The sequence below is a fragment of the Magnolia sinica genome, chromosome 3, assembly GCF_029962835.1.
Source record: "Magnolia sinica isolate HGM2019 chromosome 3, MsV1, whole genome shotgun sequence".
Classification (NCBI taxonomy): domain Eukaryota; kingdom Viridiplantae; phylum Streptophyta; class Magnoliopsida; order Magnoliales; family Magnoliaceae; genus Magnolia; species Magnolia sinica.
The window spans coordinates 103,318,523-103,330,015 of record NC_080575.1 but is presented as its reverse complement, the minus strand read 5'-3'; the positions used below and the strand labels follow the sequence as shown (position 1 = coordinate 103,330,015).

The 11,493-nt window shown below is 41.8% G+C and overlaps 1 non-coding gene across 1 annotated transcript; it reads right to left on the bottom strand.

The window, feature by feature from the left end:
- Positions 1–328: 328 nt before the first annotated feature.
- LOC131241903 (small nucleolar RNA R71) lies at positions 329–435 on the bottom strand. Its single transcript, XR_009169467.1, has one exon. It is a non-coding gene; the product is annotated as a small nucleolar RNA R71 (small nucleolar RNA).
- Positions 436–11,493: the final 11,058 nt, after the last annotated feature.

Below are 11,493 nucleotides of genomic sequence, written 5' to 3'. Positions count from 1 at the left end.
CTACAACCGGCGGGAGTGAGTACGCCCTCATGCATGATTTTTCCTGAAAACACGGGACAAATGGACATCAAGCCAGGAGTTATCCAACTCCTTCCCAAATTCCATGGACTTGAATCAAAGTCCATATTTACATTTGAAAGAGTTCGATGAAATAATAGCTACATTATGTTTTCCTAATGTATCCTTAAATATTAGGGTGAAACTCTTTCCTTTTTCCTTAAAAGAGAAAGCTAAGACGTGGTTACATTCACTGCGTCCTAGATCCATTGGCACATGGAACGATATGCGGAGGGAATTCATAAAAAAATTCTTCCATCATAAAACGATTACCCTCAGAAAAGCGATCATGAACTTTGCCCAAAAGGAAGATGAAACATTCTTTCAATGTTGGGAAAGGTTCAAAGATTTGGTCAGTTCATGCCCACAACACGGATTTGAAACGTGGCGCATTACAAATTTTTTCTATGATGGAGTGACATGTTCCATGCGCCAAATGGTCGAGACAATGTGTAATGGAGAGTTCATTAATAAAGATATCGACGAGGTATGGGACTACCTCGATAGTTTGGCTGAAAAAACACAATCTTGGGACTATTACCCAAAGTCGAACACCACGTCTAGGCCAACTCAATTAAAGGAGAAAGGTGGATTATATCTCTTGAAAGAAGAGGATGATCTCAAGTGTAAAGTGACTACGCTCATAAGGAAAGTTGAGGCCATGGAAGGAAAGAAGGATAAGGTCAATGAAATTGTTTTCGGCATCTGTGATTGCAACATTCACACAACTTGAAAACCGTCCTACAATACCTGCCTTTCGAGGAGTGTTGAATGAACAAGCCAATGCCGTAAATAACTATCAAAGACCTTTTACTGGACCCAACTCCAACACATACAATCCTGGCTGGAAAAATCATCCAAACTTTAGTTGGAGGAATGGACAAACGGCGACTCCTCCCGGTTTCTTCAATCAAAATCCAAATCAAGTGAAACCTCAAGAGGAACCGGTTCAAAATCCCATACAAGAGTTGGCTCAGGCAATGCGGGGAATTACAGATTTTATGCCAAAGATAGATTCTCGTATGACGGTTATAGAAAAGGGGATGCTTCCTGCACAACCTCTCCCCATCCTAAACCGCAGTACGATAATAATGATCCCAGCTCTTCAAATCAGATGGGGCATGCTAAATCCATCACCACTCTTAGGAGTGGGAAGATCATTGATAAAACTCTTGCGGATAGGCCCGAAAAGCCTCAAGAACCAGAAGAGGACAACAATGATGGATCCAGTGATGCCCCACAAAAAGTAGAACCGGAACTTCTAGAGAAGCCGGTTGCTCCATTCCCCAACGGTTGGTTTCACCAAAACCTCTCTCTAACTCTCGGGATATCCTAGAGGTGTTAAACAAGTGAAAGTCAACATTCCTCTACTTGATGTCGTTAAACAGATACCTTCATATGCCAAATTCCTAAAAGACTTATGCACGACCAAGCGACGGAAAATTATTCAAAAGAAAATCTTCTTGACTGAGAAAGTGAGTGCCATCCTGAAGCAAGACGTGCCGCAGAAATTCAAGGATCCCGGTAGCCCAACCATATCATGTGTAATCGGGAACCATCGAATTGATCACGCACTTCTTGACTTAGGAGCAAGCGTCAATCTGATTCCCTACTCGGTATACAAACAGTTAGGTTTGGGTGAATTAAAACCCACCCTAACCACACTACAACTTGCTGATCACTCTGTTCGTGTACCAAGAGGGATAATTGAGGATGTGTTGGTCCAAGTTGATAGATTTTACTACCCTGTAGACTTTATCATCCTGGACACTGAACCCATCAATAACATGAGCACTCAGATTCCTGTCATTCTTGGTCGCCCATTCCTTGCCACGTCAAATGCAATTATCAATTGCAGGAATGGTATCATGACTATGTCTTTTGGAAATTTGACATTGGAGTCAAACATCTTTTTCAATAACGGCAGCAACTCAGAGGATGATGACGATTTCCACGATATTAACATGATTGACTCTTTCGTGGAAGATACGACACCTCTGACCTTATCCTCCGACCATCTAGAGACGTGCCTGGCCCACTCCCATGATTTTGATGATGACATGATTAGGGAGACGTGCGCCTTGCTTGATACTGCACCGGTACTTTGAAGTTAACCGATGGAGGCCACAATTTGAAGAATTACCACAAACCGATGTAGTGCCTCTACCGCTAACCTCAAGCCGCCGAAGCTTGACCTAAAACCTTTGCCATCTGATTTGAAATATGCATATTTGGGTCAAGATGAGACATACCCGGTGGTGATTCCCACCTGGAGAAAGAACAGGAGAGTATGCTTATATCTACTCTCATTGAGCATAAAGGAGCCCTAGGATGGACGATAGCGGACCTCAAGGGAATCGATCCCTCGATTTGTACTCACCGCATATATCTTGAGGATAATGCAAAAACCGCTCGGCAACCACAACGTAGACTAAATCCCAACATGAAGGAAGTGGTTAAGGCCGAGGTTCTTAAACTATTAGATGTGGGTATTATATACCCTATATCTGATAGTCAATGGGTGAGTCCAACTCAAGTGGTCCCTAAGAAGTCCTGGAATCACCATCGTAGCCAATGCTAATAATGAACTCGTGCCAACTAGAGTCACTCTTGGTTGGAGAATGTGCATTGACTACGGGAAGTTGAATACGTCACGAGGAAAGACCACTTTCCTTTACCATTCATTGATCGGATCCTGGAAAGGTTAGCTGGTCATTCCTATTACAGTTTCCTTGACGGGTATTCAGGCTACAACGAGATAGAGATAGCCCCGAAGACCAGGAAAAGACCACATTTACATGTCCCTACGGCACCTTTGCCTATCGAAGGATGCCATTCGGAATATGTAATGCCCCTGCCACCTTTCAGCGATGTATGCTTAGTATCTTTTCTGATATGGTGGGGCAATATCTAGAGGTCTTCATGGACGATTTCTCTATTTACGGTCCATCTTTCAGCAAGTGCTTGGAAAGTCTTAAATGTGTGCTGAAAAGATGTGAAGAAAAGAACTTGGTACTTAATTGGGAGAAGTGTCATTTCATGGTTCAGAAGGGAATTGTCCTTAGGCATATCATCTCGTCCAAAGGAATCGAGGTAGATAAGGCAAAAATTGATCTTATTTCTAACCTACCTCCACCCAAGAACATCAGAGACGTGCGATCCTTCTTAGGACACGCAAGATTTTACAGGCGATTCATAAAGGACTTTAGTCTCCTCTCTTGTCCTTTATGTAATCTTCTTCAAAAGGATGCTCCATACGAGTGGAATGAGGAATGCCAGGAAGCTTTCACCAAGCTTAAGGGCACGTTAACCATTGCACCTATCATGCAGCCACCCGACTGGAGCCTTCCTTTTAAGCTTATGTGCGACGCTTCTGATTATGCTCTTGGGGCGGTCCTAGGCCAGAGAAAAGATAAGAAGCCCTACGTCATTCACTACGCAAGTAGGACTCTAAATCCTGCCCAAGTGAACTACTCGACTACGGAAAAGGAACTCTTAGCCGTAGTGTTCGCCTTGGACAAATTTAGGTCCTACCTGATCGGATCCAAGATCATTATCTATACAGATCATGCGGCACTGAAGTATCTTCTTTCTAAGAATGATTCTAAGCCCCGCTTGATACGATGGATCCTTCTACTCCAAGAATTTGATTTGGAAATTAAAGATAAAAAGGGAGTAGAGAACGTAGTGGCCGATCACCTTTCTCGCCTTAATACCTCTGAGTCCCTTGAGACGACTCATATCAATGACATGTTCCCTGATGAACAACTGTTCAGAGTCTCCCATTCACCTTGGTTTGCTGATATTGCTAATTATCTTGCTACAGGTGCCATACCGACACAGTGGACTGCGCAAGATAAGAAGAAATTTTTCACCGAGGTGCGTAACTTTTTCTGGGATGATCCTTATTTATTTAAATATTGCCCAGACCAAATTCTAAGGAGATGTGTACCAGACGATGAGCATCAGAGCATCATCTCCTTCTGTCACTCAGAGGCCTGTGGTGGTCACTTTTCTGCTAAAAAGACCACGGCCAAGATTCTGCAGTGTGGCTTTTACTGGCCCACTATGTTTAGGGACACTCATGAGTTTTGCAAAGCTTGTGAGCGTTGTCAGAAATTGGGAGCATTGTCCCGTCGAAATATGATGCCTTTGAATCCCATTCTTATCATTGAAGCATTTGATTGCTGGGGCATCGATTTCATGGGACCATTCCCCCAATCGTTTGGAAATCTGTATATTTTGCTCGCCGTGGATTATGTCACTAAATGGGTCGAAGCGATTCCGTGTCGAAAGAATGACCATCGCACGGTCATTAAATTCCTAAAAGAAAACATCCTTTCTCGATTCGGAACGCCTCGAGCCATCATTAGTGATGGGGGCTCACACTTTTGTAATAGACCATTCGAGAGCTTAATGAAGAAATACGGTATCTCTCATAAGGTGAGCACCCCATACCATCCACAGACAAGTGGACAAGCCGAGATTTCTAATAGGGAGATTAAGCACATTTTGGAGAAAACGGTTAACCCTGATCGTAAGGATTGGTCAATCCGATTGATCGATGCCTTATGGGCATACCGTACTGCATTTAAAACTCCTATTGGAATGTCTCCCTTTAGACTTGTCTATGGGAAAGCTTGTCACTTGCCTGTGGAGTTGGAACATAAAGCGTACTGGGCGATCAAAAATCTTAATTTCAATCTGGACAACGCTGGCTCGCTACGTAAACTTCAATTGAATGAACTTGAAGAAATCCGGAATGATGCGTATGATAATTCGAGAATTTACAAGGACAAGATGAAAGCATTTCATGACCAACACATTTTGCGAAAATCATTCACGCCTGGTCAGAAGGTCCTTTTGTATAATTCTCGATTACATCTCTTTCCGGGTAAGCTTCGATCTCGATGGACCGGCCCTTACATTGTTGTTACTGCTTATCCTCATGGGGCCGTCGAGATAAGAGATCCCGACAATGGCAAGGAGTTTAAAGTAAATGGACATCGTTTAAAGCCATTTGTCGAGAAATTTGATTCAGAGGACATGTCCATGCCTCTGACTGATCCTGTTTACCAGGACTGATCTCCTAGTCTGATGGAGGTATAGATAGGTTTATCGCTTTCATAGGATTATGGTAGTTGCTTTGGTCTGGCTGAAGACGTTAAACTTAGCGCTCCTGGGAGGCAACCCAGCTTTTCAACTTATTTCATTTTCCTAGCAAGTTCAATGTTTGTGGGTAACATTACTGCAAACCCTCACGAGACTACAACTCGTCCACTAAGGGTAACCTAGGGGTTTAAAGGCTTGTTGCATACGCTAAATGCAATCGAGAGCACCTACGAAAGTGGTATAGATAGGATTTTATTTTGTGTCATTTTTGTTGCCTTTTCTCTCGTGCTGATCGGTGCCCAGGCTGTGATCTCTTGAAAAGTGTCTCTCTATGCATCATCCAGGTACTATCTTCCCATTACTTCTCATTTACTCATTTCGTCCCATGTGCATTGCATGCTTATTTCTTTTACATTGAGGACAATGTAGATTTTAGGTTGGGGGTGGGAGATTAGGCTTCCTAATCAGTATGTTCCTAGTCATGAGCAGAGATTGTGAAAATTTTTAAAAAAATTTTCTAGAATTTCATATGAATTCGAAGCGATTTTAACGGCCATCTTGGATTTAGAACTACAAGATGCGTGATGTTGGTACTTTATGACTCTTGGATTCAGTCATCTATCAAATTTCAGGGTTAAGTTTGAATTGTTAATCCATTATTAGAATTTGTAAACATTGATTGAGTCATAAATTCGCAGGACACATCTCGCTTGCATATTAAGGTTTCAGTTCGATATTAAAGGATTAACTTAGTAATCACTAAACATGAAAGGAACCAACTTGGAAAATTGAAAGGATTAGGCGAATGGTCTACACCATAGGTTTGCTCCCTATAGGTGTAGATTTAATTCCCCATGAATGATATGTGAACAAATTGGGTGTACAGTCTTTACCTTAGGTTTGCTCCCTATAGGTAAGGATTTGATTCCCCTTCTTGACATTACTTTCAATGGAAAAGTCAAAAAATTAAAAGAATAAAAAGATAAGGTGTAAGCCAAGTTGGGTTATCGTAATTTCTCTTATTTGTTACCAATGATATTCTTAAATATCAAGGTGAATCTGAATGATTAACAAGTCAAGATTGGACTATACATCCATGGGAATTATTCTAATTAATGGACAAATATTTTGAACCTGATTATGAAGTTTACCGTGAGCTTGATTTGAGCTTGATTTCAGGAAAAAGTAATGCCAACATTCATGAATCTTAGAATTCGAGTATCTGAACTATTTTTCATAAATCTCTTGAGTTTGTAGAAATTATCCTGTAATTCTCAATTTATTTTTCGCATACTTTGCTCGGGACTAGCAAAATGCTGGTTGGGGGTTGTGTTGAGGGTCAAATATTGCATATCAGACCCATTTATTGCATGGATTTACAAGCATGATACCGTTTAATAGCCTGATTTAATTGTATGATACAGAGTGTATTTACAAGCAGAGACTGGAAAAGGGTGGTAAATGCATGGATTTGACCAGGAACACCAAGGCAAGGAACGGACTCTAGAAGACCAAGAGCGACGGAATTATACACCAGGGGTCCGCGGAAATCGAGGAATTGAAGCTCAAGTGACCTGAAAAGTGTCCAGAATGCAAGATCATAGGGTCCCCACCATCTGATCAGTTCGAAACTTCATACGTGGCCTGAGGACCATAAACAAACCGTACATGTCAAATCTCAGCTCCCGGATCCCTGTGGAAGTGGCTCAATAGACACTTTAGCCACTAAAACTGTGATTTGGGGCCCACTTGCTATCTGGATGTGCCTCAACTTCGCCCTCCACGATTGAAAGGATATGAGAAAAAAGATGAACGGAACAGATCTTGCATATACATCCAAGTAGACCCCACCTTGAGTGGCATGCACATCCAGCGCATGCACACTCGCTGTGCACCGGAAGAACTGGACCGGTCAGCAGGCGCTGACTCGATCCATCTCCTCAACAGAGACAGCGGGCGGACGCTGTTCATCCGGTTTCACGTAGTGGGCCCCATCAATCGCGGTTTTCGATGATCAGAACCGTCCATATGCTCTGAAAGGTGACCAACACCGTTGCCTAGCTTTCCTTTTTGGCCCATGCACACGCACAAAGGCAGAGTACCTGATAAACGTCAGATGGACGGCGGAGTAAGCAAACTTGTGGACCACACCGATTCGCTCCAAAAGATACTTATTTCCGGATAGTTTTTCGTCCTGAACCTAGAGAACGGAATGGATTTCTCAAAATACATCACTGTGGGGTCCACCGACCATCACAGCGCTCAACGCGCAGGCTCTGTTTCGCAACAGAGCCTGCGGTGGATCGTTGTGGGCCACTCTCTGAGGTGATTGGGTCAATCGGGACCGTCTAGTGGATTCCAAAGAGGCTTGGGACCATCACCTAGGTGGAGTTTTTTTTGGAAGCAACATGTAACGGATTTCGATTGCCGAAACTCATGAAGGACGACGGAATACAGTGTCCAGTGGGCCATACAAGAACCTACAAAAATCACTCTCTCCTGACTGGATTTCCACGAGGATTCCAATGGACGGCGGGGATCTCGTTGACAGTCTCGATCGTGGGCCTCATCAAACATCAGCGCAAAGCAAGATGCGCAGTTACGCGAACGTCTGATCGTGTCCCAGCAGCCCACGAACGCAAAAGAGGCAAAGTCCCACCAGGAGTCTGCTGCGAATGGAGAGAAGCAGAGGCGGACAACTGCATAAGAGGGAGAGGCTTTGGGACGTGGAGGGGATCCGATCAAGTGGGAAGTTTGGGAGGAGCCGTTGCTGCTGTGCACGGCTGGGAGAGAAAAGCAGAAGGCTGCATGTGGAGTACACCGCTGGTTTCTCTGCTGCTGGAGACAGGGAGCAAGGGGATCGGTTTTAGAAGTTTTGGGAGTTGGACGATTGAAGGAGTGGCTGCTGCTGTTATCCACGGTGAGGGAGAGAGAGAGAGAGAGAACGGCTGGAGAGAAGCACGTTCTGGGTGTTCTGCTGCTACGTGGAAACAGTGGGGTTCGGCTGCTGCTACGTGGAAACGGTGGTGTTCTATTTTTCTTTTGTTCCTTTCCTTTAATGTTTTTTTCCTTCTTCTTCTTTTTTAGTTGGAATTTAACCTATATCATGCTCGGCTAAACCTCTTAGCTAGGGCTAAGGGGTGAAGCTTGTAGCCTGATGGGAGAGATTTTACTGTGTGCCTTTAAAAACTGAATTTGATATAGTTGATTATTAAAGGAATATTTTTCTTAGTCTTTAATGGTCTGTTGTGACTGAAATTACAATGGGTTTGCAATGGCTTTAAATATTTCTTTTCTCTTTTGATGTTTATGACGTCAGGAGGCCCTGTTGTTCATCATTGTCCCATGGGCATGGTAGGATGACAGTACCTTCCTGATCTTCATGGCATGTTGATTGATTGATAATTAGATTAATTCTGTTGTTTGCTTTGTCTCCTGGGCATGGTTTGGTGATGGAATCTATTCTAATTCATACACCTTTCACCTCTTGAAACCTATATCAATGGCAGTTCAGTAAATTTCCGTAATCTGTGATCTTGGTATACGATCTCCCTGATCTCTACAAGTGGATCCTCTGAATCCCTAGTTCCCTATCTCAGAATTCCTTAAAGTCTTAGATAATTCTTCCACAATTATTTCTTAAATTCTATTTGGTGTAGATCACATCTTAGTCTAGTTCTAGTTCTACTTGGTTTCAGATAACGTACAGGTATCAGTCCCTGTGGATTCGACCTCGGTCTTACCGAGTTTATTACTACATCACAACCCTGCACTTGGGGTGTGAACAACTAGCAAACTATGGAAATAGACTATTGCTGGCACGTCAGGACATACTTCAAATGTTATGAGCATGTAAATCGGATCCACTTAGCTGCTTCTGAATTATACAACCTAATGATACCTTGGCCTTTCCCAATATGGGGTATCGACATCAAAGATAAAATCAGCCCCAAGGCATCCAACGGCCATGAATACATCCTGGTGGTAGTCAATTACTTCACCATATGGATGGAAGCAACATTATATACCACTATAACAACATTACATACATGGTGTGGTTCCTAAAGAACAACATCATCAGCTAATATAGAGTTTCACAGGTCATCATTACAAAGAACATGGTACCCTTTGTAAATCAAAAGATGGATAACTTTCTCAAACAATTTAAGTTTAGAAGGCATAGATCACACCCTATTGATCGTAAATGAATTGAGGGGTTGAAGTTGCCAACAAAACATTCATTCGCATCCTCAAGAAGATGGTAAAAACATACCATGACTAGTTGGGGATGCTTCGATATGCACTCTGGGCTTATCGAACGTCCATATACACTGCTATGTACGAGTGCCACTCCACAAAATTCTTATATATGGAATGGAGATCGTTCTACTAGTCGAGGTTGAGATTACATTGCTACGCATACTATTAGAAAGTGAAGTCGAAGAAAGAGAATGGATACAAGCTCGCTATTATAAGCTATATCTAGCAGATGAAAAGCGCATGCGAGCACTATGTCATTCCCTAACTTACTAAAAGAGAATCGCACGAGCATGTAACAAGCGGGTCTACACAAGAACATTCAGAGTAGGGAACATGGTAATGAAGAAAATCTTACCTCCTGATCACTTGCCTGATCCAAGGGATAGTAAATTTAAACTCACGAAGTACTTCCTACAAGCACTCTTTACGTCACCAATAAGAATGGTGGAGATCTTTTTGAGCTAATCAATGCCGACCACATTAAAATTCACCACGGGTAGATTCGATAAGCCACCCAAGGTCGACCCCCATCCTTCTCTACCAACGTGCCCCAAGAAAAAAAGGGAAGCAAAAACAAATTGTGTATAGAAAAAGGAAAAATATATGTTGAGGTAAATTAACTTTGAAAATCACAACTTCTTGCTGGACTGTTCTGTGCACTTTTGGTCAGACCGAACCAACCTCAAGTGGGACCAAATAGCCTCTTATTTTTATTGTTACACTGTGTGATTTTGCTGTTGGTTTCCTTAGATCTTTGGCACTTGAATTCTTCAATAATGATCTCTAAATCTCCAAATCTTTACTTGATTAATCTTTGAGCTTTAATCCTCCTTCATAAGTATGATTTTGTTTTTGTTTCCTAAATTAGATCGCATATATAAAATATACACTACCAGAAAAATGGGCAAAGGCTACGGATTTAAACTGTAGCCATAGACCTATGGCTATGGATTAAATCCGTAGTACGACCGTCGTCGTAAGTGCCGAGCCAATAGGTTTAAAACCTATGGCTACGGATTTAATCCGTAGCCATATCTTAAAATAGCTACGGATATAATCCGTAGAAAATATTTCTGTAGTTAAAAACACCTACAACTACGGATATTATTGGTAGTTAAAAGTAGTGTTGGATCCGTAGTAATATGCTGAATTTTATAACAGCTACGGTTAATATCCGTAGCTATTGCCTATATTAAAAAAATTATAATAATTTATTCATTCATTCAATTACAACTTGCATAATCATTCATTCATTCAATTATAATCCTTCATTCAATCAATTACAATCATTCATTCATTCATTCAATTATAATCCTTCATTCAATCAATTACAATCCTTCATTTAAATAATGTTGAAAATACAAAACTTGGTGAGTCTGTGTGCACTCGCATATGGCCAGGTGCATCCTTTATCCTGGCCTTTGGCTTCATTAGAGAAATTTGCTCGACTTCACCCTGAAAAAAGACAAAGTGAAAGAAGTGCATCATGTATGACCATTTTCTTTTTTTACCTTAATGAATTAATAAAAACTCAAAGAGGAATGAAATTAACACAAAAGGAATGGTCTCACCATATGGTTTGTAGGGCCAAAATAAACGTCTAGATGATTTTCGCAAGGACCATCGGTAGCCACAAGTACCCACTTCCCAAGTGGAACAGATACTGACCACGAGTATCTATGACTTAAAAAATGTGCAAGCAAAGCTGACTATCATGAAAAGAAAATCTCCATTTGCTTGTCAATTACAAGTAGGACATGCTAGTGATTAGTGGCAATGCCTCGAGTTCTAGATAGTTTCTAAGGTATACAGTGCATCACGTTGTATAGAGAAAAGATCACCATCAGAAAATAATCTAATGATGTTCAGAAGTAGGTTCACCACTTGCTAGAAATGTGTACCTTCTTGGTAGAGCCCACCTGAGGAAGGGAAAGAGGTTTGCTAAGCTCACATGCATGTACAAGTGAGCTAATGCACACACTACCACATGCCAGCATGGCAGACATATGTTATATCCAAGCCATCCATCAGAAGGGTAAACTGTATATTCTGTACATATCCCAA